The following is a 23713-nucleotide window of genomic DNA, read 5'->3' as shown; positions in this document are numbered from 1 at the left end:
ATAGCCCCCCCCCTCCCACCCCCACAGTGACATCACCACCCCCACCCCTCCCTTCACTCCTCTCATGTCCATTCCCCCACTATTGTGCCCCCCCGCCCCTTCGCCCTCCCCCCCACCACCCCCGCCCCTTGGGGTTCTGTCAACTCGCCCACGTGAGGCCACTCGAGGAGCAGAGGCGGAGGCGTCAAGGGGGGGGGGGGGTTATGGGGGAGGGGTTAGGGGGGAGGAGGTGGTGGGGGCATAAAGGTGAAGGAGTGGGCGGTGGGTGAGGTGTCGGGGGGGTGGAGTGGTGGTGCAGCGGTTAGCGCGCCGCGCTGCGAACCCGGCGACCCGGGGTACGATTTCCGGTCAACGTTCAGCACCGGTGGCGATTATCTGAACCGGTCTTGGGCCTCCCCTAGGTCGCCTCAGCCTCAAATGAGTATTCGGTGCGTCGGGGTTGTAGACAACATCGGCACTCGGGAGACAAAGGCGGCCGGGCGTGGTGCTGGCCACCCTCACCCCCATCGTGTGGCCGTTGCCGGCCTTCGTAGGCGCTACTCGCTAACCGCACTTGCCCTCAACCGTCTGTTAAGGCTACACCGGGTGGGGGGGGGGGCTTTGTCTTTGGTGGGTGAGATGGAGGGTAGGAGGGCTTCGGGGGCGGGGGGGGGGACAGGGGGATGAGGGGGTCAGGAGGGGAGGGGCTGGGGTCGCGGAGTAATCATCCGAATCTCGGTGTTGATCTCTGCGGCCCTCTCCGGGGTAATTGCCCCGCGGCGTCGTCACGTGACGCGATGTTGTGTGGCTCCCTTTTTTAAATTTGTTGTTTAAATGAACCCCCCCCCCCCTCCACCGGCGTTTGCACGGTTCCCATGGCGACGGAGGCAACGAGGATTCCCCCCCCCCCCCCTACCGCCCCCTCCACCACCACCAGCAGCAGCAGCCTCGACCTCACCAACACAGGGAGATCCCTGATCCTCTGCTCCACCGATGGACGTGAACCTCACTGGAGGCTGCTGACGCTCAATGCAAAGCCTGAGCCAGCCTCCAGTGAACAATGTGAACGTCGGGGCCAACGTTGGGGCGACGTTGGGCCGACGTTGGTCTGTTGGGCTCACAACCTCCCACGTGAACTCGGACCGCGGCTCCTGGCTCCTACAAACGATCCTCCTCCCTCCCTCCTCCTGTCTTCCTCGCCAACGCAGAACCTCAATTAAAATGATAACAATACAAGAAACGTCAACTTATTGTCACGCGCTGCTACCGCAGTGTGTTCGCTCGCTCGCATAGAGAGAGAGAGGAGGGGAGAGGGATGAGAGGGAAACCACAGACGAGCGGGGAGGAGGGCGCAGCCGAGATGAGACGGCGATACGAACATCGCTACTCATCGCTAATTGGGGTGGGGGGTTGAAAAACGTCTTACAATACAAACTCCAATGCGACAACAGCAGGACCCGCTCGAGCAATAGCCGTGCGGCTTGGTGTGGCTCCCCTCGACAAATAAGTGGCAGTGAATTAATTGTGTCGCTGTGTCACGCGATGGTGACTCTCTGCGTCCCACCCCCGTCTCTCTCTCTCTTTCTCTGTGCCTCTGCGTCTCTTCCTTGTGTCTCTCCCCCTCCCCTCTCTCTCCTTCGCCTTTCTTGTTTGTGGTGTAGCGTTTAGCGCTACGCTGCGCTACGAACCCGGCGACCCGGGTTCGATTCCCGCTCACGGCCAACACCGGTGACGATTATCTGAACCGGTCCTGGGCCTCACCCTAGGTCGACTCAGTTTCAAATGAGCACCTGGCGCGGTGTGTGAACGTCGCCCCTGGGGAGACAAAGGCGGTCGGGCGTGGTGCTGGCCACCCACCCCCTCGTGTGCCGTGCCGGCCTTCATAGGTGCTCGCTAACAGCACTTGCCCCAAACAGTCTGTTACAGGCTATACGGGGGATCAATGTATTTGTATGTCAGCACGTATTGGGGGGGGGGGGGGTGTAGGTGTGGTTAAGTGGATGTATCTATATGTATGTGTGTGTGTCTTTTGGTGGGTGGCGCAGTGGTTAGCGCTACGCTGCGCTACGAACCCGGCGACCCGAGTTGGAGGCCCGCTCAGGGCCAGCGAGCACCAAGCGTTGCCCCCCGTGCCCGTGGCGGTGTTCGTCTCGCTGCTGCTGCCGCTGCCGCATCGCGCGACGCCTTCTGAGCTCGCCCTCGTCCTCGAGACTACGCCGGCTCGATCAACCAGCGCGATATTCCTCAAACAGAAGCTCCTCTCGACGACTCACACAGAGAGGCAACACACAGGTTGGGATGAAGTGCCGTTAGCGAGCGGCGATGAAGGCCGACACGGCGGCGTGGCCAGGACAACGTACATCCCGGCCGCCTTTGTCTCCCCAGTGCTGATGTTTATCCCCATCACCACCCCGCTGATACGACCAAGAATAGATTTCAGATAAAACTTTCTACGCGAGGTCAGACCACGGAGTAGAGTCAAGGATGTGATGCGTGGGGGGTGGCGGGAGAGACAGGAGAGGGAATGGATGGCCCGGACGGAAGTCCCCGAGACGACAAAGAGGAGGAGGATGGGGAGCAACAGCGGGCAGAGAGGAGGAGGAGCGGCGGTGTAGGAAGGGGAGGAGGTCACCACGGTGGCGAGGAGATGTTAACTACCTCGCCTGCTAGACAGGAGGTCGTGGGTTCGATACCGACCCTGACGCCTGCTGCTGTATATTTGCAGTGTGCGTGTTTCTCTCTCTCCCCATGGTCCCGTGGATTTTTCTCCGAGTCCTCCGATTTTTCCCTCGACATTTATAAACATGCGTTAGAGTACTTTTGCTGCTATAAATGTCCACGTGATAAACAACTTTCGTTGAGCAATCGTTTGTGGACAGGTCGCTTCTGAGAAAAAGGAGATGTATAACTCAGTGGGCGTTACGTGGCAAATAAAAATAATAGTTTATACTTTAATAGTTTAGGAGGGGGAGAAGGATACGAGCGGGCCCAATATGTTGAAGGGGATGCCGAGAGGGGAGGGAAGGGACGGAGGAGAGAAAAGGAAGGAGCGGGCAGCGGTGAGCTGCACACAGAGGGAGTGACGGGGCGGAGAGGGGAGGAATTCAGAGTTATGTAGACTAGCCGTAGTCTCAAGCCGCACCTTACCATAATAATAAAAAGAGGGCCTGTCCTGGCCCATCCCCCCCCCCCCTCAACCAGTATATATACGGGGCAGTAGCTCTTGGAATCTCTCATTTACTTGATACAGCAAGCGTGCTGTGACGGTTCCATCTGAAGACGGAAGCTTGTGTTGCCTCCGAAACGTCGTGATTTTTATTTTATTTTACTTTTATTAATTTTAATTTTTTACCTACGTGACTTTACCGAAAAAACCCGAAGAATATGAATCCTTGCAGTCACGAAAGCTTCAAATCTATAAATATTCAGAGTGGGGTTGGCTACACAGAAGTCACGTGGTTCGCGGGAGGCTTTTAGAGCTTCTTCATGCGGGGTGCACGAAGCCTCCTGGGGGTTCAAGTTCAAGTTCATTTATTGGGTACAGCCCTGTGAGCCATTCGGCTCTTGAATCGGGTGCAACCGCAACAAACAAAAAACATGAACAAAAAACATCTTAAAGTGAATATGTGACTGAGTGCAGACGTGGTAAGATTTGTTTTAGAAGGTAAATCATATAATTGATCGAAAACACAAATTAAGCACGTGCACGTCAGTACAATTACTTTGGTTCATCAAACCATCTGTGTGTTTATTAACGTTATGATGTTTTTGTAACGACTGAGAATCAAAGCGTTGCAAGGCTGCAGTAGAGGCTGAGAAGCACTGCTTCAGATCGAGAGATGTCCTCTTGACGCTGTCGATTTATGGGGCTGGAGCGCATGGCACTAAAAGGCCTACAGCAACAACAGCAGCAGCAACAACAACAACAACCGCCATTCGCCACTACGTGGCGGCAACGTCACCACAGCGCTTGTGCCAGGTTAGATGCACTTTGAGGCTATCACGCGAAGCTGGGAGGACAAGGTCACGGGACAGACCCAGGTGCTATGGGTTGACTGAGATGACTGGCAAATTGCACCACCTCTGTTCCCCACTGTGCCATCTCGCTGAATTTTATCAGCCCCGGCGCGCCGCTCGTTGTTGTGAGCTTCGCTCCTTCGCCCTTCGCTGGTGTTGAAGGGCGACTGCCTCCAATTGTCCAGTAGCGTCCTTCGCTCCTCACACACACATCGAAGACGATGACCCCCCGCATAGACGATGATAGACGGTTGGGACAAGTGCTGTTAGCGAGCACCTAAGAAAGCCGGTACGGTACACGAGGAGGTGGGTGGCCAACACCACGCCCGGCCGCCTTTGTCTCCCTCGTGGTGATGTTCATTTGAGGCTCTGCCAACCTCGCGGGGCCCAGGACCTGATTCAGCTCATCGTCACCGGTGGTGGCCGTGAGCGGGAATCGAACACGGGTCGCCGGGTTCGTAGCGCAGCGTAGCGCTAAATCGCTATATTACCGCTCACCACTCACACGCATATACACACACACACCCCTCACACACCACACACACCTCACACACACACCACACACACGCCTCACACACACCACACACAGAGACCACACACACCTCACACATACGCCTCACACACACCACACACCACACACACAGACACCACACACACCTCACACCCATCACTCCCTTACACACACACACCCCACTCACTCACACACACAACCCTAACACATACCCCCTCACACACCACACACACCTCACACACACACTACACACACCACACACACCTCACACATCACACACACCTCACACACACACCACACACACCACACACACCTCACACACACCACACACAGACACCACACACACCTCACACACACACAACTCACACACACAACCCTAACACATACACCCCTCACACACCACACACACACCTCACACACACACACCACACACCGCACACACCTCACACACCACCTCACACACACACCTTCAACACACACCACACACACACCTCACACACCACACACCCCTCACAAACCACACACACCTCACACACACCTTCAACACACACCACATACACACCACACACAACTCACACACACCACACACACCACACACACAACCCTAACACATATACCACTCACACACCACACACACCACACACGCCTCACATACACCACACACACACACCTCACACACACACCACACACGCCTCACACAAACCACACACACCTCACACACCACACACACACAGCTCACACACCACACACACACACCACACACAACTCACACACACCACACACCTCACACAACTCATCCACCACACACCACACACACACCACACACACACCTGACACACCTCACTCACACACCAGACACACCTTACACACCACACACACCTCACACACCACACACACACACCACACACAACTCATCCACCACACACCTCACACACACCACACACACTCCACACACCGGACACACCACACATACCACACACACCTCACACACCACACACACCACACACCTCACACACACCACACACACCACACACACACGCCACACACACCTTACACACACCACACACACCACACACACCACACACACCTTACACACCACACACACCACACACAACTCATCCACCACACACACTCTCCGCACTCTCCCTCGCCCCACCCTCTCGCGGGACTCCCCCCGTGCGCATCCTTTGCTGTGGAATCGTGGATGGACTGATGGGGTCGGTGGAGGGGGTGGAGGGGGGGATGCTGGGGTGGGGGTAGGGGCGGGTGAATGGGCACGGGGCAGTTTCCGGGGGTTGCGGATTTTCCGGGGTGAGGAGGGGAGGGGTGGCTGAGGGGGGTGGGCAGCAGGGATGGGGATGGAATGAGATTGGTGTGGGGTAGGGCTTGGTGGTGGTGGTGGTGGTGGGGGGAAGGCGGGCGTGAGAGAGCGAGATATTGGTGGGGGGTAGTGGTGGGGGGATAGGGAGAGGGCCACACGGAGCGCATTTGGCACAATTTACGCTCCCTAGCCTCAGCCAAGTGCGCGCATCGCACACAGTGCGCGCGCGTGTGTGGGTGCGCGCGCGTGTGTGGGTGTGTGTGTACGCGCGCGCGCCTTTGCGCGTGCGTGTCTGTGCCCGCGTGTGCGTGTCTGTGTGCGCGCGCGCGTGCGTGTGTGTTTTATTGCGAGTCTGTCGGTGCGTGCGTGCGCGTGCACACGCGCACGCGTATAAATATCGGCGCTCTCGCCCCGCCGAACCTCGCGGCGTACCGAGTGGTGGCGGCCACTCCTCGACCGCGACACGCACGGCGAACGCGCATCGCCACCGCTTCCCTGCTGCGTCTCCCTGCTGCTTCTCACTGCCGTCTTCCCCGCGTCTCCCTGCCGCTTCTCCCTGCGCCTCTCTCACATTTTTTTAAATTTTAAATTGCCCCTGCGCATCTGCATCTCTCTGCATCGTCTTCCCGCGCCTCCCTCGCCGTGCATCCCTTCCCGCATCTCCTCTCTCCACCCCCACCCCCACTCCGCTCCACAACCCCGGATCGCGTGGGAGGAGGAAATCCGTGAACGTCCGGAGACCCCCCCCACCCCCCCTCCGACGACTCGCGACCAAAAACGACGCGCCGGTGGTACCGAGGAGGCGAACGAGATGAGCGACAATCGAGGTGAAAGAACAGCCGCGCAGTTGCAACGTTTGGCGAGGGCACGCGGGTGTTGACGACGACGTGGAGCATGATGATGTCGGGGGGCGAACGCCGGTTCTCGCTTTCGGCCTCTCGTTGATTGTGGCGCGCGCAAACATTCGCGCTCGTGCAGCCTTGGCGCTGTGTGCGCCGGCATCTCCCGCTGTCTCGCTGCGTCTCTGTGTCACCCAGGGGCAGGGGGGAGCGGTGGGGTAGCGGTTAGCGCGCTACGCTGCGCTACGAACCCGGCGTCTCGAGTTCGATGACCGCTCACGGCCAACACCGGTGACGATGACCTGGGACGGGCCTAGGCCTCCCCTAGGTCGACTCAGCCTTAAATGAGTACCTGGTGTGGTGTGTAAACATCACCACTGGGGAGACAAAGGCGTCCGAATGTGGTGCTGGCCACCCACCCCCTCGTGTGCCGTGCCGGCCTTCATAGGTGCCAGCTAACAGCATTTGCTCCAACAGTCTGTTTAGGCTGTATGTGGTATTTTGAGTTTTTGTCTTTGTGTGTCACCATGGTGTATGTGTCTCACACTGTCTCATGCTGTGTCTGTGTCACAGTTGCTCACGTGGTGCATGTGCCTCATTGTGTCTCGATGTCTCTCTGTGTGTACGTATCTTACATTTTCTCTCTCTCTCTTTCGCGCGCGTGTCGAGGTCTGTTTTCTTACGCATTCGCTCACAGCCATCGCGATGTTCCTCACACTTGCTCACTGCCTCTGTCTAACACAACGCGTGTGTGTATATATTTATAAAATGTCCAGTATAGATATATAAAATATGTCTGTCGCTGGGTTTCTCGTGATTCACTCGCTATGTCGTCCTGCTCTCCGCGTCTTCTCCGATGTTCGTTGCGTGTCCCACACCTCTTCACCGTCATATCGCATCTCTGTTACTCACTCACTCAGTTTCGCACGCTTCACTCAACACACCCGCGCAACACAACACACCCGTCCGACACACACTTCACTCAACACACCCGCCCGACACACTTTACTCAACACACTCGCTTGACACACACTTCACTCAACACACCCGCTCGACACACACTTCACTCAACACACCCGCTCGACACACACTTCACTCAACACACCCGCCCGACACACACTTCACTCAACACACCCGCCCGACACACACTTCACTCAACACACTCGCGTGACACACACTTCACTCAACACACTCGCGTGACACAGACTTCACTCAACACACACTTCACTCAACACACCCGCTCGACACACACTTCACTCAACACACCCGCCCGACACACACTTCACTCAACACACTCGCGTGACACACACTTCACTCAACACACCCGCCCGACACACACTTCACTCAACACACTCGCCCGACACACACTTCACTCAACACACTCGCCCGACACACACTTCACTCAACACACTCGCCCGACACACACTTCACTCAACACACCCGCCCGACACACACTTCACTCAACACACTCGCCCGACACACACTTCACTCAACACACCCGCCCGACACACACTTCACTCAACACACACTTCACTCAACACACACTTCACTCAACACACCCGCACGACACACACTTCACTCAACACACCCGCCCGACACACACTTCACTCAACACACCCGCCCGACACACACTTCACTCAACACACTCGCCCGACACACACTTCACTCAACACACCCGCCCGACACACACTTCACTCAACACACACTTCACTCAACACACACTTCACTCAACACACCCGCCCGACACACACTTCACTCAACACACCCGCCCGTCACACACTTCACTCAACACACACTTCACTCAACACACTCGCGTGACACGCGGTGAGGCGTGGGGGGGGTTGTAGCGAGCAGCTGTGAAGTGAGGAGTTGTCGGATGTGTCGGGGGTAGAGGGGGGGGGGGTGAGTTTTGTGGGTGGGGTGGGGGGGATTGGTGAGGAGGAGGAGGAGGCTGGGGAGCCATGGTCCCTAACTCCCCCCCACCTCACCCCGTGGAGTCGCGATTACGGCCTCTTTGATGCCGACCGTGGTGCTGAAGCGGACAGCGCCAGTAGCCCGGGGAGGGAGGAGGGTGGCGAGGGGGGACCCCGAGTGGGGCGCGATTGGTACAACAACCGCCGGGCGCGTGCGAATGATCATACGTGCGTGTGTGTGCGTACATGTGTGTGCGTGTGTGTGCGTACGTGTGTGTGCGTGTGTGTGCGTACGTGTGTGTGCGTGTGTGTGCGTACGTGTGTGTGCGTGTGTGTGCGTACGTGTGTGTGCGTGTGTGTGCGTACGTGTGTGTGCATGTGTGTATGTGATCACGCGTGCGAGTGATACCGCGTGTGTGTGCGTACATGTGTTTGTGTGTACGTGCGCGTGTGTGTACGCGTGTGCGTGTACGTGCGTGTGTGTGTACGTGCGCGTGCATGTGGTCACGTGTGCGTGTGTGTGTGTGTACGTGCGTGTATGATCCGTGTGCGAGTGATCACGCGTGTGAGTGCGCGTGTGCGTGTGTGTACGCGTGTGCGTGTACGTGCGTGTGTGTGTACGTGTGTGTATATGTGATTACGCGTGTGCGTGGGTGTGTGCGTGCATTTGTGCGTGTGTTTGTGCGAAGAGAGAGTGTGTGTGCGCGTGTACATGTGTATGGAGAGCGGTAGTGGAACGACTAGCGCGTGGCGCTTACGAACCCGACCACCCGAGTTCGATTCCCGCGCACGGCCAACACCGGTGACGATTATTGGAATCGGCACTGGGCCTCCCCTAGGTCGACTCATGAGGAGACAAAGGCGGCCGGGCGTGGTGTTGGCTACCCACCCCCCTCGTGTGCCGTTCCGGCCTTCATAGGAGCTCGCAAACAGCACTTCCCCAACAATTGCTTCAGGCTATACGGGGGATCGTTGTCTTTGGGTGCGTAATTTAGTATTTATTTGATGGGAATGTGTGTGCCAACTTAGAATAATATTAGGAAATGCACGTCGTCGTCAATTGTCCAAGCTCTGTGATCCTCGACATTAAGATGTTTTTTAGCGAATGAGTGGCTTGTTATATGCACGTGGGAGGAAACCGGAGCGCACGGAGAAAAGTCACGTGTGCGTGGGAGGGAACAACGCTCTATCCCCATACAGAAGGAACAGATGGAGACTTGTCCGCAGTTTCGCTGTACCGCCTTCCTGGCGAGCCATGTGTGCGATTCCCGAAGAGCACTTGTCGCCCGCAGTGTGTCAAGGCTATACGGGAGACCTTTGTCTCTGTGTGTGCGTCGTCCAGTGAAGAGTGAGCGATGGGAGAGTGCATTGCCATCGACCTCTTCATCCAAAGTGGGGTACTTTTTTTTGTTTCTTCCAAGAAGTCGGGACAGAGTTAGTGCGATGCGTTTGTCATTGCTCGGCCTGCGAGTGGGAGGCTGAACGAGTGATATGCTAATCGAGTGAGTGAGTGTGTTGCGCGCGCGTGTGTGAATACGAGTGTGCGTGTGCGTGTGTGGGGAGCGGTGGGGTAGCGGTTAGCGCGCTGCGCTACTAATCCGGTCACCCGAGTTCGATTCCCGCTCATGGCCAACACCGGTGACGATCATCTGAACCGGTCCTGGGCCTCCCCTAGATCGACTCAGCCTCAAATGAGTAGCTAGTGTGATGTGTAAACATCGCCACTGGGGAGACAAAGGCGGTCCGGCGTGGTCCTGGCCACACCACCCCCTCGTGTGCCGTCCTGGCCTTCGTAGGTGCTCGCTAACAGCACTTGCCCTAACAGCCTGTTAAGGCTATAGGGGGGATATTTGTCTTTGTAGGTGAATGTGTGTGTGTGTGTCACACATTGGCTGAAGGCATCTCAAAATAAAATCGCAATGTATGAGTAGGACCCTCCGGACAAAAATAATCATTGGACTCCTTGACAAATGAGAACATTGGTATAATTACTGTAAAACAGATTATTTTTTTATCCCGATAGGGGGGGGGGGGCAGAGTGGGTTGGGGTTAGGGGTAGTGCATGGAGATTGTCGACAGTACCTGGATTTTCATTTTTCGCGGGGGAGCGAGGGGGGGGGGGTCTCTCACTCTACCACTCCCCCCTCCCATTCCGCCACTTGCCCCGGGGTGTGGGAGCTTGATCGACCTCCTACTCACCCACCCCCCACCCGACCTCTTCACCCCCCCAGCCCCGCCCCTGCACCCCCCCCCCTGCACCCCCCGTGTCTAATGGACGTCGCTTGGAGCAGGCGGCTTCGCGCTTCCCCGCGGCGCGCGGTATTCGTGGCCACGGCGTCAATAGCGCAGCGCGCTGCGCTATTGACGCCACGAACGCAGCTGCTGCTGCTGCCGTGTAGCGGAGGGATATTACATGACCATTACCCGCCTAACGACGACGATGATGATGGTGGTGGTGGTGGTGATGATGTCGCTGATGGTGGTAGTGGTGATTACAGGACCATTACTCGCCTATTCACAATTATGATGGTGGTGGTGGTGATGGTGGTGGTGATGGTGGTGATGGTGGTGGTGGTGATGGTGGTGGTGGTGATGGTGGTGGTGGTGGTGGTGGTGATGGTGGTGGTGGTGGTGGTGATGGTGGTGGTGGTGATGGTGGTGGTGGTGATGGTGGTGGTGGTGGTGATGGTGATGGTGGTGGTGGTGGTGATGGTGGTGGTGATGGTGGTGGTGATGGTGGTGGTGGTGGTGGTGATGGTGGTGGTGGTGGTGGTGGTGGTGATGGTGGTGGTGGTGGTGGTGGTGGTGGTGATGGTGGTGGTGGTGGTGATGGTGGTGGTGGTGGTGGTGATGGTGGTGGTGGTGGTGATGGTGGTGGTGGTGGTGGTGATGGTGGTGGTGATGGTGGTGGTGGTGGTGGTGGTGGTGATGGTGGTGGTGGTGGTGGTGGTGATGGTGGTGATGGTGGTGGTGGTGGTGGTGGTGGTGGTGATGGTGATGGTGGTGGTGGTGGTGATGGTGATGGTGGTGGTGATGGTGGTGGTGGTGATGGTGGTGGTGGTGATGGTGGTGGTGGTGATGGTGGTGGTGATGGTGGTGGTGGTGATGGTGGTGGTGATGGTGGTGGTGGTGGTGATGGTGGTGGTGATGGTGGTGGTGGTGGTGGTGGTGGTGGTGATGGTGGTGATGGTGATGGTGGTGGTGATGGTGCTGGTGGTGGTGATGGTGGTGGTGATGGTGGTGGTGGTGATGGTGGTGGTGATGGTGGTGGTGGTGATGGTGGTGGTGGTGATGGTGGTGGTGATGGTGGTGATGGTGGTGGTGATGGTGGTGGTGATGGTGGTGGTGGTGATGGTGGTGGTGATGGTGGTGGTGGTGATGGTGGTGGTGATGGTGGTGGTGGTGGTGATGGTGGTGGTGATGGTGATGGTGGTGGTGGTGGTGGTGGTGGTGATGGTGGTGGTGGTGGTGGTGGTGGTGGTGATGGTGGTGATGGTGATGGTGGTGGTGATGGTGCTGGTGGTGGTGATGGTGGTGGTGATGGTGGTGGTGGTGATGGTGGTGGTGATGGTGGTGGTGGTGGTGATGGTGGTGGTGATGGTGGTGATGGTGGTGGTGATGGTGGTGGTGATGGTGGTGGTGGTGATGGTGGTGGTGATGGTGGTGGTGGTGATGGTGGTGGTGATGGTGGTGGTGGTGGTGATGGTGGTGGTGATGGTGATGGTGGTGGTGGTGGTGGTGGTGATGGTGGTGGTGGTGGTGGTGGTGGTGGTGGTGATGGTGGTGGTGATGGTGGTGGTGGTGGTGATGGTGGTGGTGATGGTGGTGGTGGTGATGGTGGTGGTGATGGTGGTGGTGATGGTGGTGGTGGTGGTGATGGTGGTGGTGATGGTGATGGTGGTGGTGGTGGTGGTGGTGATGGTGGTGGTGGTGGTGGTGGTGGTGATGGTGGTGATGGTGATGGTGGTGGTGATGGTGCTGGTGGTGGTGATGGTGGTGGTGATGGTGGTGGTGGTGATGGTGGTGGTGATGGTGGTGGTGGTGGTGATGGTGGTGGTGATGGTGGTGATGGTGGTGGTGATGGTGGTGGTGATGGTGGTGGTGGTGATGGTGGTGGTGATGGTGGTGGTGGTGATGGTGGTGGTGATGGTGGTGGTGGTGGTGATGGTGGTGGTGATGGTGATGGTGGTGGTGGTGGTGGTGGTGATGGTGGTGGTGGTGGTGGTGGTGGTGGTGGTGGTGATGGTGGTGGTGATGGTGGTGGTGGTGGTGATGGTGGTGGTGATGGTGGTGGTGGTGATGGTGGTGGTGATGGTGGTGGTGGTGGTGATGGTGGTGGTGATGGTGGTGGTGGTGGTGGTGGTGATGGTGGTGGTGGTGATGGTGGTGGTGATGGTGGTGGTGGTGATGGTGGTGGTGATGGTGGTGGTGGTGGTGATGGTGGTGGTGATGGTGATGGTGGTGGTGATGGTGATGGTGGTGGTGGTGGTGGTGGTGGTGGTGGTGATGCCACTGATGGTGATAGTGGTGGTCGTGGTGATGATGAGGATACACGCTGCATGGAGAGTGTGTGTGTGTGGGTGTGTATGTGTGTCTTTTGGTGGGCGGTGCACTGGTTAGCGCTGCGCTACGCTACGAACCCGGCAATCCGAGTTAAATTTCCGATCACGGCCACCAACACCAGTGACATATATCTGAACCCGTCTAGGTCGACTCAGCCTCAAATGAGTACGCCCTTTTGGCGGTGTGTAAAACATCAGCACTGGGGAGACAAAGGCGGCCGAGCGAGCGTGCGTGGTGCTGCTCACCTACCCACCCACCCCGTCGCGTGCTCACAAACAACACTTGCCCCAAACGGTTCTTGTCGAGGCTATACGGGCGATCTTTGTCTTTTGTGTGTGTGTGTGAGCAGCGCCCTGTTCAAACCTGATAATTACAGCCGCGCAGCCAACAACACCGTCCATCGCATTACGCGAGACAATTGGCACGGACATGGAAATAAAAATAAGCCACGGATTACACGCACACACACTCTCTCTCTCTGAAGGCAGAATGTGCTTCCCTCTCCCCTTCATCCCTCTAACCCCACCCCCCAGCCCCACCCCCCAGCCCCCACATGGAGCCCCCGGCCGTTTGCAGGAGTCACGTGTCTTGCTTAATTCGTTAATTGCGTGCCATGTGAGCGAGGTGTTGATACATTGCGCGTGCACTCGCATTCGAGTCAATTTCTGTTCCCGTGAACCTGCGTACGAGTGTGGACGTTACCATCATCATCATCTAATTACCGCAATCATCAATCATCACCCTCGTTATCATCGCCACCATCGTCGCCACCACCACCGCCACCATCATCATCGTCACGACCACCACGATTCTATTCTTGCGTATCGCAGCAACACGGTTCAAGAGCTTAATGCTAATGTACACGTTTGCTGCTGGCCAACACAGAGAGAGAAAGAGAGAGAGTTCGTGTCGTTTCGCTCTTCCTCCTCCGTTGAAAGAGCGCAGAACACAGTGAGTTTACCCTGTGGTCTATAGCTCGCTTTGCATGGCCACAGTCCCACTATTGTGGCTTGTCTTGAATGCATCTCTATGGGTGTCTATGTGTCTCTGTGTGTCTCTGGTTTACCGTGTGGTCTATAGCTTGCTTGGCATGACCCCAGTCCCACTATTGTTGCTTGTCTTGAATGTATCTCTATGGGTGTCTATGTGTCTCTGTGTGTCTCTGGTTTACCGTGTGGTCTACTATTGCACGACTGTGGCTGTGTCTTTAACGCATCTCTATGGGTCTCTAGGTGTCTCTGTGGGTTTAACCCTGTGACCCACAGGTTGGGTTGCATGCCCACACATCGCACCGCAACTGTGGGCTTGTGTCTTGAAATGTTACATTCATAAAGAAGATGCGCGCATCGGATTTTTGTTGATGTTCTCATGTTTCATCGCCAGTGTCTTTGACTAGGAGGAGGAGGAATGTGGGGATAATGTTTGGGTTTCGAATGAGGTGTACATTACAAATTATTATGGACGTCCGTTTTCTTTTTCTCGCCGTGTTCGCCAGAGTTCTTCTAGATCACGAAGATAAACGTAATCATCACGACCACCGCCATCAGCATCATCATGTTCATTATCATCATCATCAGCATCATCATCATAGTCACCACTATCTTCTTACACGCTATTCGTCATTATTTCCTAACCACAGATATTAAAAAAACAACATATTTTCCGACTAAACCAGGGGTCGGCAACCTACGGCTCCGGAGCCGCATGCGGCTCTCTACGGGCTGCTTCTTGACGATATGTACGTATGTACAGTATGTACTCAGATGCATTGCGGCTCTTGAAATACTGAATTTTGTACCGAATTGGAAAGAAATGGCTCTTCTTGTTATTTTGGTTGCCGACCCCTGGACTAAACTATATATTTTTTATATTTTACCAGGTAAGGCCCACTGAGCTACGCAGCTCGTTTTCAGAAGTGACCTGGTCACAAATGAAAGCTCGACGAAGATGGCTTACCACGTGGAAATTTATAGCAGCCAATTCTCTAAACGCGTGATGTTGATTCTAAATGTGCAGGGGAAAACCCGGAGGACCCGGATAAAAATCGAGAGAGAGAGACACGAAAACTCCAAATATCGAGGCGTCAAGATCGGGATCGAACCCACGGCCTCCTGTATACAAGGCGAGGTAGTTAACATCTCCTAGCCACCATGATGATGAGAGAGACACACAGACTCCAAATATACAGTAGTAGGCATCAGGATCGGGATCGAACCCACGACCTCCTGTACACCAGGCGAGGTAGTTAACATCTCCTAGCCACCGTGGCGCCCAAACTATCCTCAGCGTCAGCATAATCATTCAGCATCGTGCAGGAGAACATTTGGAGGTCACAATTTAATAATCTCGAGATTGAATCGGGGATTTGATTGAGGGATAAAGCCACGAATCCAAATTTTATTTCACTGACTCCCCTGCCGAGAGGAGAGAGAGAGACACACACACATATACAGACAAATAAACAACAACAACCGCCATTCGCTACTGAGTGGCAGTGACGTCACCACGACGCTTGTGCCAGGCCATGCGCACCTTAAACACACACACACACACACAGACATGTCACACACAGACACAGACAAATAAAGATGCACACAGAGACACAAACAGAGACACAGACACACAAAGACACAAGCACACAGACACACGGACAGTAACAAACGCCATTCGCCACTAAGTGGAGGTGACGTCACCACGGCGCTTGTGCCAGGCTAGGTGCACGTTAAGGCAACGTGAAGTGTCGAACGCCCGCTGGCAGGAGGTCACGGGTCAGACCCAGGTGCCATGGGTCGACTGACTGAGATGAGTGGCTGATGCACAACCGTGCCACCTATTGTGCCAACTTGCTGTGTTTTAGCCGCCCGACGCTCCGCTCGTTTTTGTGAGCGTCGCTCCTCCGCCCTCCGTTGTTGTTGGAGGGTGACTGCCTCCAACTGCCCAGTAGCGTCCTTCACGAGCCTCCTCCACAGAGGCCGATCTTGACACCGCTGGTACCAGTCATCGGCAAGTCCACTCAGCTCCACACCACTCTATCTCTTCTCTAGCCCGTGCCGCGCCCGTTAAGCCCCCTCTATGTAGCCGATGAAACGATAATGCCGCTCGACTGATTCCGAATGAGACCTCTGTTGTCAAACCGGAGCCGATCATGATAACACTGCCCAGGTATGGCAAACTCTGCCTGTATATTTGGAGTTTGCGTTTCTCTCTCTATCTCTCTCTCCCTGCGGTCGCTTGGATTTTTCTCCGGGTCCTTTAAAATCAACAACACGCATTTCAGTATCTGTTTTGCTATACATTGGCACGTGATACGCCACTTTCATTGGGCTATCATTTGTGACAGCCAGGTCGTTTCTGAAAAAAGCTATAGCGCATAGTGGGCCTTGCCTGTTAAAATAAAACATATTATTTGTGTTATCTTCTTGGTTCTTTCGGTAAAGTCACGTAGAAGGGAAATACAGCTATCGTGCTGTGACGGTTCCACGTGAAGACGGAAGCTTGTGTTGCCTCCGAAACGTCGTGAGAATTATTTTATGATGTTTTATTTATTTTATTTTATTATTTCCCTTCTACGTGACTTTACCGAAAGAACCAAGAAGATGAATCCCTGCAGTCACGAAAGAAGCTTTAAATCGAAATATTTGTGTTAGTTTAAAAAAACGGTTACCGGTTCGCCGCATACTGTGCATCGAATTGTATCGAGCCGATCGTTTTGTACGAGACGGGTAGGGGAGCTGCCCCTTCGGGATAATCGCGGTCAGCGCGCCGGACACCGCGACCCAGAGAGGCGCGGGTTCGATTCCGATCGCCCGGCGCGGTAGTTGAAAACAATGGGGGGGAGGGGTTGGCGCGTGTCGTCATTCGTTCCGACGTCTCCACTCACTCAGCAGTGAAGTATTGCCAACGTTTCTTTCATTCGCAAGACTTAGTTCTTACATTCGCTCCCACGTACATTGATTCCTCAAGGCACCCCCACTCATTCACACCAATTCATTCTCACGATCGCGAATCTTTCGCTCAGGCCGCGTCTTTGATTTCGCGCGAATTCAACATTGCTAACATTTCCCTTGAATTCATTCCCAAAAAAGGCACCCCCCCCCGCCCACCTCCACTCATTCATTCATTGCATCATTATGTTCGCTCGATTTCACTCATTCCGACGCAATTCATGCACGTGGACTCGATCATTCCTCTGCTTCCAAACTGGGGCACGCCGAGACACGTGACCCCCCCCCCCACCCTCCGAAACAGCTACCCCCCCCACACTGAGAGTAACCAAATAAATAAAGAACGCCACATCAGGATAAATGAGGCTGGTGGTGGTGGGGAGGAAATGTAAATAATTAAATAATAAGCGGCCTCATATTAATAAATAAATGAGCCGCGTGAATAACTGATGCGCGCTTGGCCACGATGTCCGCTTTTAAGGCTTTTAGCGAAAACCCCAAGCCGCGATTGGCACACCCCCTACCCCCCATATTAGGGGTGCCCCGCCCCCCCCCCTTATACACGAGGGGTGGGGGGTAATGGGGATCAGACTACCCGCAGGCCTCACCACCCTCCCCCACAGCCGCCAGCTTCCTCCCTCCCCCACGGTGTACCTCAGTCACCGCCTGTCACAGTTCACCCCCACCCATCCATCCGTCCACCTCCCTCCCTCCCCTCCATCCCCTCCCTCACTCCCTCCCCCCACCCCTCCCACCCTCCCCTCTATCCATCCCTCCTTCTCTCCCCTTCACCCCCTCCCACCCTCCCCTCCACCCCCTCCATCCCCTCCATCCATCCCTCCCTCCACCCCTCCCACCCTCCCCTCCATCCATTCCATCCCCTCCATCCCCTCCATCCATCCCTCCCACCCTCCCCTCCATCCATTCCATCCCCTCCATCCCCTCCATCCATCCCTCCTTCTCTCCATTCCTCCCCTCCATCCCTCGCACGCTCGATCCAAAGCAAAGGCGACGTTCGTGATTTTATTCTGCTCCGTCTCGTTGGCATTGCCCGACTCGCATCCTGCACGTCGCGCGTGTCCTCCCTCGTTTGCGTCCTTGTCCCACATCGAATTATTTTACACGTTTTGAAAACCTCGTCAGAGAATTATAGATTGTTTGCGTGCAATACTCCACGCGTGCATTTTATAGTGAGCGGAGTAAGCAAAAAAAATCAATGCGAGTTGATTAATTCAAACATCAACGCAGATTCACTCCCGCAGTACAAGACGCCAGTCAGGCCACGGATCGCTCACACACCATGAGTTCTCATCATATCACGAGTCGGGTTCTGTCCACTGCTGGATGAAGACCCCTCCCCCCTTTCCCCATCCCCCCCCCCTCCTCTTCTCCCTCGCGATCTCGTGATGCGTCACTCATCCATCTCGCTCCTGGACTTGAGCTGCATCTCAGTGGAGGTCGTCGTGGTGGTCATCCTCTCGGTTGTGTTCCCTCCCTTTGGCTGCCATTCCGTGACCAGCCTCGTTCCATCGGCTACGCACCCCTCTCACCACACGTCCTGGTCCAACACTCCCCCTCTCAGTGTGCAAGGCAGAACATCGCTTAAGGACGTAGAGCGCTATAACGAATCGGCGTTCTACGGGGTCGCGCTAAGCGAGGTCTTGCCGGTCGTTCCCAGCGACCGCCTCTCTCCACGATTCTTTGTGCGACTTTCTGACAATTCGTGCTTTGCCAGTGCCCACGTTTCCGACATTTCCGATCCACGTGTCGATTTTTTCTTGCTTTACACGCATGTCTTGGTCCAAGAGAGTGGGGCAACCAGTTCACACGAGATGATGATGACGATATTAATAATAATAATATGTGCTTATGTATCCCGGAGAGCCACACCGAGTCCAATGACTCCGATTCAAGAGGGTTCTGCTGCAGCATTGGGTTTTTAATTTAAGACGTGCTCAGCCCCGATTTGTGATGATGAGTCATGTTTATTATACCACGTGGGAGCAGGAAACCCACGCCCACGCGCGAGGGGGCAACACTCGATCCCCGTGCAGATGGACACAGACGGCGATTAGTCCACGCTTTTCTGTACCGCCTTCTCCTGGCACAGCCAGGCGTATGGCACCTCTTCGACGCCCACCCACGGGCAGCAAGGGGGTTTCACAACGTCGATGTGCCGTGATCCACGAACCCTCGCTGCTCTGCTGCTGCTGCCGCTGCTGAAGCTACAGTGCTGGATTGCAGGCAGCCAGGTGCAGAAGTGAAGCCACCGAAAACAAAGATCCCCCCCGAAAGCCTCGAGCAGACTGTTGGGGCAAGTGCTGTTAGCGAGCACCTATAGAGGCCGGCGTGGCACACGAGGGGGTGGGTGTCCAGGACCACTCCCGACCGCCTTTGTCTCCCCAGTGGCGATGTTTACGCACCGCGCGATAAACCGCTCCCCTGCCGTGCAGCAGCGTAGCCACCACCACAACAACCACAAGCGCCCGGCCGATGATGGATGGAGTGAGGGCACGCATTGTCGCGGCAGGCGGCGTGTAGAAGCGAGATATAGCGCGCGAGAGAGAGAGAGAGGGGGGAGCGAGAGACACAGAGAGAGACACAGAGAGAGACACAGAGAGAGACACAGAGAGAGACACAGAGAGAGACACAGAGAGAGACACAGAGAGAGACACAGAGAGAGACACAGAGAGAGACACAGAGAGAGACACAGAGAGAGACACAGAGAGAGACACAGAGAGAGACACAGAGAGAGACACAGAGAGAGACACAGAGAGAGACACAGAGAGAGACACAGAGAGAGACACAGAGAGAGACACAGAGAGAGACACAGAGAGAGACACAGAGAGAGACACAGAGAGAGACACAGAGAGAGACACAGAGAGAGACACAGAGAGAGACACAGAGAGAGACACAGAGAGAGACACAGAGAGAGACACAGAGAGAGACACAGAGAGAGACACAGAGAGAGACACAGAGAGAGACACAGAGAGAGACACAGAGAGAGACACAGAGAGAGACACAGAGAGAGACACAGAGAGAGACACAGAGAGAGACACAGAGAGAGACACAGAGAGAGACACAGAGAGAGACACAGAGAGAGACACAGAGAGAGACACAGAGAGAGACACAGAGAGAGACACAGAGAGAGACACAGAGAGAGACACAGAGAGAGACACAGAGAGAGACACAGAGAGAGACACAGAGAGAGACACAGAGAGAGACACAGAGAGAGACACAGAGAGAGACACAGAGAGAGACACAGAGAGAGACACAGAGAGAGACACAGAGAGAGACACAGAGAGAGACACAGAGAGAGACACAGAGAGAGACACAGAGAGAGACACAGAGAGAGACACAGAGAGAGACACAGAGAGAGACACAGAGAGAGACACAGAGAGAGACACAGAGAGAGACACAGAGAGAGACACAGAGAGAGACACAGAGAGAGACACAGAGAGAGACACAGAGAGAGACACAGAGAGAGACACAGAGAGAGACACAGAGAGAGACACAGAGAGAGACACAGAGAGAGACACAGAGAGAGACACAGAGAGAGACACAGAGAGAGACACAGAGAGAGACACAGAGAGAGACACAGAGAGAGACACAGAGAGAGACACAGAGAGAGACACAGAGAGAGACACAGAGAGAGACACAGAGAGAGACACAGAGAGAGACACAGAGAGAGACACAGAGAGAGACACAGAGAGAGACACAGAGAGAGACACAGAGAGAGACACAGAGAGAGACACAGAGAGAGACACAGAGAGAGACACAGAGAGAGACACAGAGAGAGACACAGAGAGAGACACAGAGAGAGACACAGAGAGAGACACAGAGAGAGACACAGAGAGAGACACAGAGAGAGACACAGAGAGAGACACAGACTTTTAGGGCAACTTTATTCCCTCCTGCGCAATTGCGCCGGAGTCATTTTTTTTTTTTTTAGCCCTAGCGGCTGGAGACAGCGAACAACGGCACAGTGCGCCACATTTTGACGCGCAGCGCCAGTATCGCGTCGCCGTTTTCCGCCGTCCTCCGAGGCCAACCCGTCAGAGAGTAAAAGTCAGTTTTCCGTCTGCCACGGTGCAGAGGGCCTGACCGGCCCCCCACCTCTCGCAGAAAACGGCGTGGTCGTCGCCCACGTGCGCATGGTACGCGTATTCCAGTCGGAGCCGCGCTTTGACAAGTCCGCGCGTCGTCGCCACCGCCGAGCAGCCGGCATCCGACGCGCCAGCCTGTTTTTTCTTTCGGGTTTTGTAAATAGCCATTTTGGCTTGTGCACACACGAAACTCAGGAGGTCGTGGCTTTTGTTGGGTAGGTACGGCACCCCGTACACGAACCAGTTCTTCTGGAACCTCAACCCCAGTTTTGTCGAGATGTCCCTCAAGAGCTTGAACAGCGGGGACAGCCGCGCGCACCCCATATACTGGTGCGCCAGGTCTTCTTGCACGCCGCAGAACACGCACTGGTCTGATGCCTCCGGGGTGATCTTATTCTGCCACGCTGCCGAAGGCAGCGTCCAATGGAGCAGCCTCCACTGCAGGTCCCCGCAGCGTTTGGTGATGGGGGGCCTGTATAGGCGGCCCCATTGGGGGGTGGCCGCGCCCGATGGTGCCAAGGCGCTCCTCCACCTGGTGTCTGGGAGCTCCGCCAGCTCCCGGCAGCGCAGCGTCTTCACGCTGCACGCGTACAGCGCTCCTTTCAGCGCGCTCCGAAAGGGCACGCTCTGGCAGCTCCCGAGTTTTAGTATTTTTTCGGAGTCGTCACGCCCGGCGGGCCGGGTGCAGGTGAGCCGCAGCTCGGGGAAGGAGGGAGGGGGGGCGCCGTCTTCGGGCGCCACGAGCCGCAGCCGCAGCTCCCGCATCGCCCCGAGCGCCGCCCGCAGCAGCTTTTCCCCGGCCAGCACGGTGCGGAGTCCGGCGGCGCCGCTGACGTCGGCCGCGGACCTCCACGCTGGGTGCCGGTCGCGGTCCTGCACCAGGTCTCCCACCGCCCGTATCCCCGCCGAGGTGAAGCGGTGGGCCAGCGTCACTTCTTCCCGGATCGCGGCGAAGCGGCCGTTGATAAACAGCGGCTCGCGCAGAAACTGCTGGAGCGTGCATTCCGGGTCTCCCCTCTCCCAGGCCAGACTGCGCCATGCGTCCAGGAGGCTTCGGTGGAAAGCCGGCAGCCCCGCGTAGTCGACCCGGGCCAGGTCTAACAGGAAGATTTCTCTCCCGTAACCCAGGCCGCCCCCGGCGCCTCTCAGCAAGGCGAGGGTGGGTGCCACCCAGGGCAGGGTCTCTCTGCCGTACAGCAGTCGCTGCACGGTCTGCAGCCTGAAGGTCAGGACCCTGGCGTGGATGTCCACCAGGCCCTGGCCGCCCTCGCCCACCGGCAGTCGGAGGACTCCCGGCCGCAGCCAGTGCTTTCCTTGCCACGTGAAGCGGGTGAGCGAGCGGGCTGCTCCTCCGAGTAACCACTCCGGGGGCTGGAGGGTCTTCGCTCTGTGCCACAGCACCGCGGCCGCCAGATTGTTGCCCACCAGCACCCGCCCCCTGAAGGACATCGCCGGGGCGAAACGCGCCCATGCCGCCAACCTGGCCTCGAACCGGTCCCCCAGTTCGGGCCAGTTTCGCTGGGTGACGTCGGGCCCTCCGAGGTGGACGCCCAGGTACCGGACACCGTCGGTCCGCCAGGCGACGCCTCCCGGGAGGAGCACCGGGCACGCTGCTCCCTGCGGCCCCAGGCGCAGAGCCGAGGTCTTTGCCCAGTTTATTCTGGCGCCGGACGCCGCCTCGTAGGTCGCCACCGCTCGGCCCAGCGCAGCCACGTCGTGCGCGTCCGTGGCGACCACACACAGGTCGTCCGCGTACGCCGATACCCTGATGATCGCCCCCTCGGGGCCCGGCACCCTGTACCCCGACAGGGAGAGCTGGAGGCGGCGCACGAGGGGCTCGATGACCAGGGCGTAGAGGAGGCCCGACAGCGGGCACCCCTGTCTGACTCCGCTCGCCACGGGGAAAGGGGCGCCGAGCTGCTGGTTAACCTTCAGCAGGCTCGACGCACCCGCGTACAGGAGCCGCACGCGCGACCTGAACGCCGGCCCAAACCCGGACGCGGCGAGCAGCTCTTCCATGAAGTGGTGGCTGACCCGGTCGAAGGCTTTCTCCTGGTCGAGGAAGAGGAGGCCCACGTCTGTTCCGTCCCTCTCCGCCAGTGCGATCATGTCCCTGACCGTGCTCACGTTGTCGTGCAAGCACCGGCCAGGGATGCAGTAAGTTTGTTCGGGGCGAACAAGCTGGCTCACCACCGACTTCAGGCGGTTGGCCAACACCTTTGCAAAGATCTTATAGTCGGCGCATAGAAGGGACACTGGCCGCCAGTTTTCGATGCGGCGCAGGTCTCCTTTCTTGGGCAGCAGGGTGACGACGGCCCTCCGGCAGCTCTGAGGGAGCACCCCCTTCCGCAGGCTCTCCTCAAGGACCTCCAACAGGTGCGGCGCGAGGTCGTCCCAGAAGGCCACGTAGAACTCGGACGGGAGGCCGTCGATGCCCGGGGCCTTGCCGGCCGCGAGCCCTCTCATGGCGGCGTAGAGTTCCTCCTGCTCGACGGGGGCGTCCAGGCGTTCGCTCTCGGA

At 56.7% G+C, this 23713-nt stretch overlaps 1 protein-coding gene across 1 annotated transcript in view; it reads left to right on the top strand.

Moving 5' to 3' along the window:
• Positions 1-13781: 13781 nt before the first annotated feature.
• LOC144719360 (rabphilin-3A-like) overlaps positions 13782-23713 on the top strand; it is an 83726-nt gene continuing 73794 nt past the window's right edge. The window contains exon 1 of the mRNA XM_078595222.1: positions 13782-14094. The gene's annotated coding sequence lies outside the window, so the exon portion shown is untranslated. The remainder of the gene's footprint in view (positions 14095-23713) is intronic.

Source organism: Lampetra planeri, chromosome 6 (assembly GCF_965212315.1).
Source record: "Lampetra planeri chromosome 6, kcLamPlan1.2.h2, whole genome shotgun sequence".
NCBI lineage: Eukaryota > Metazoa > Chordata > Hyperoartia > Petromyzontiformes > Petromyzontidae > Lampetra > Lampetra planeri.
Note: the sequence above shows the minus strand (reverse complement) of the source record. Positions and strands in the feature narration are given on the sequence as shown.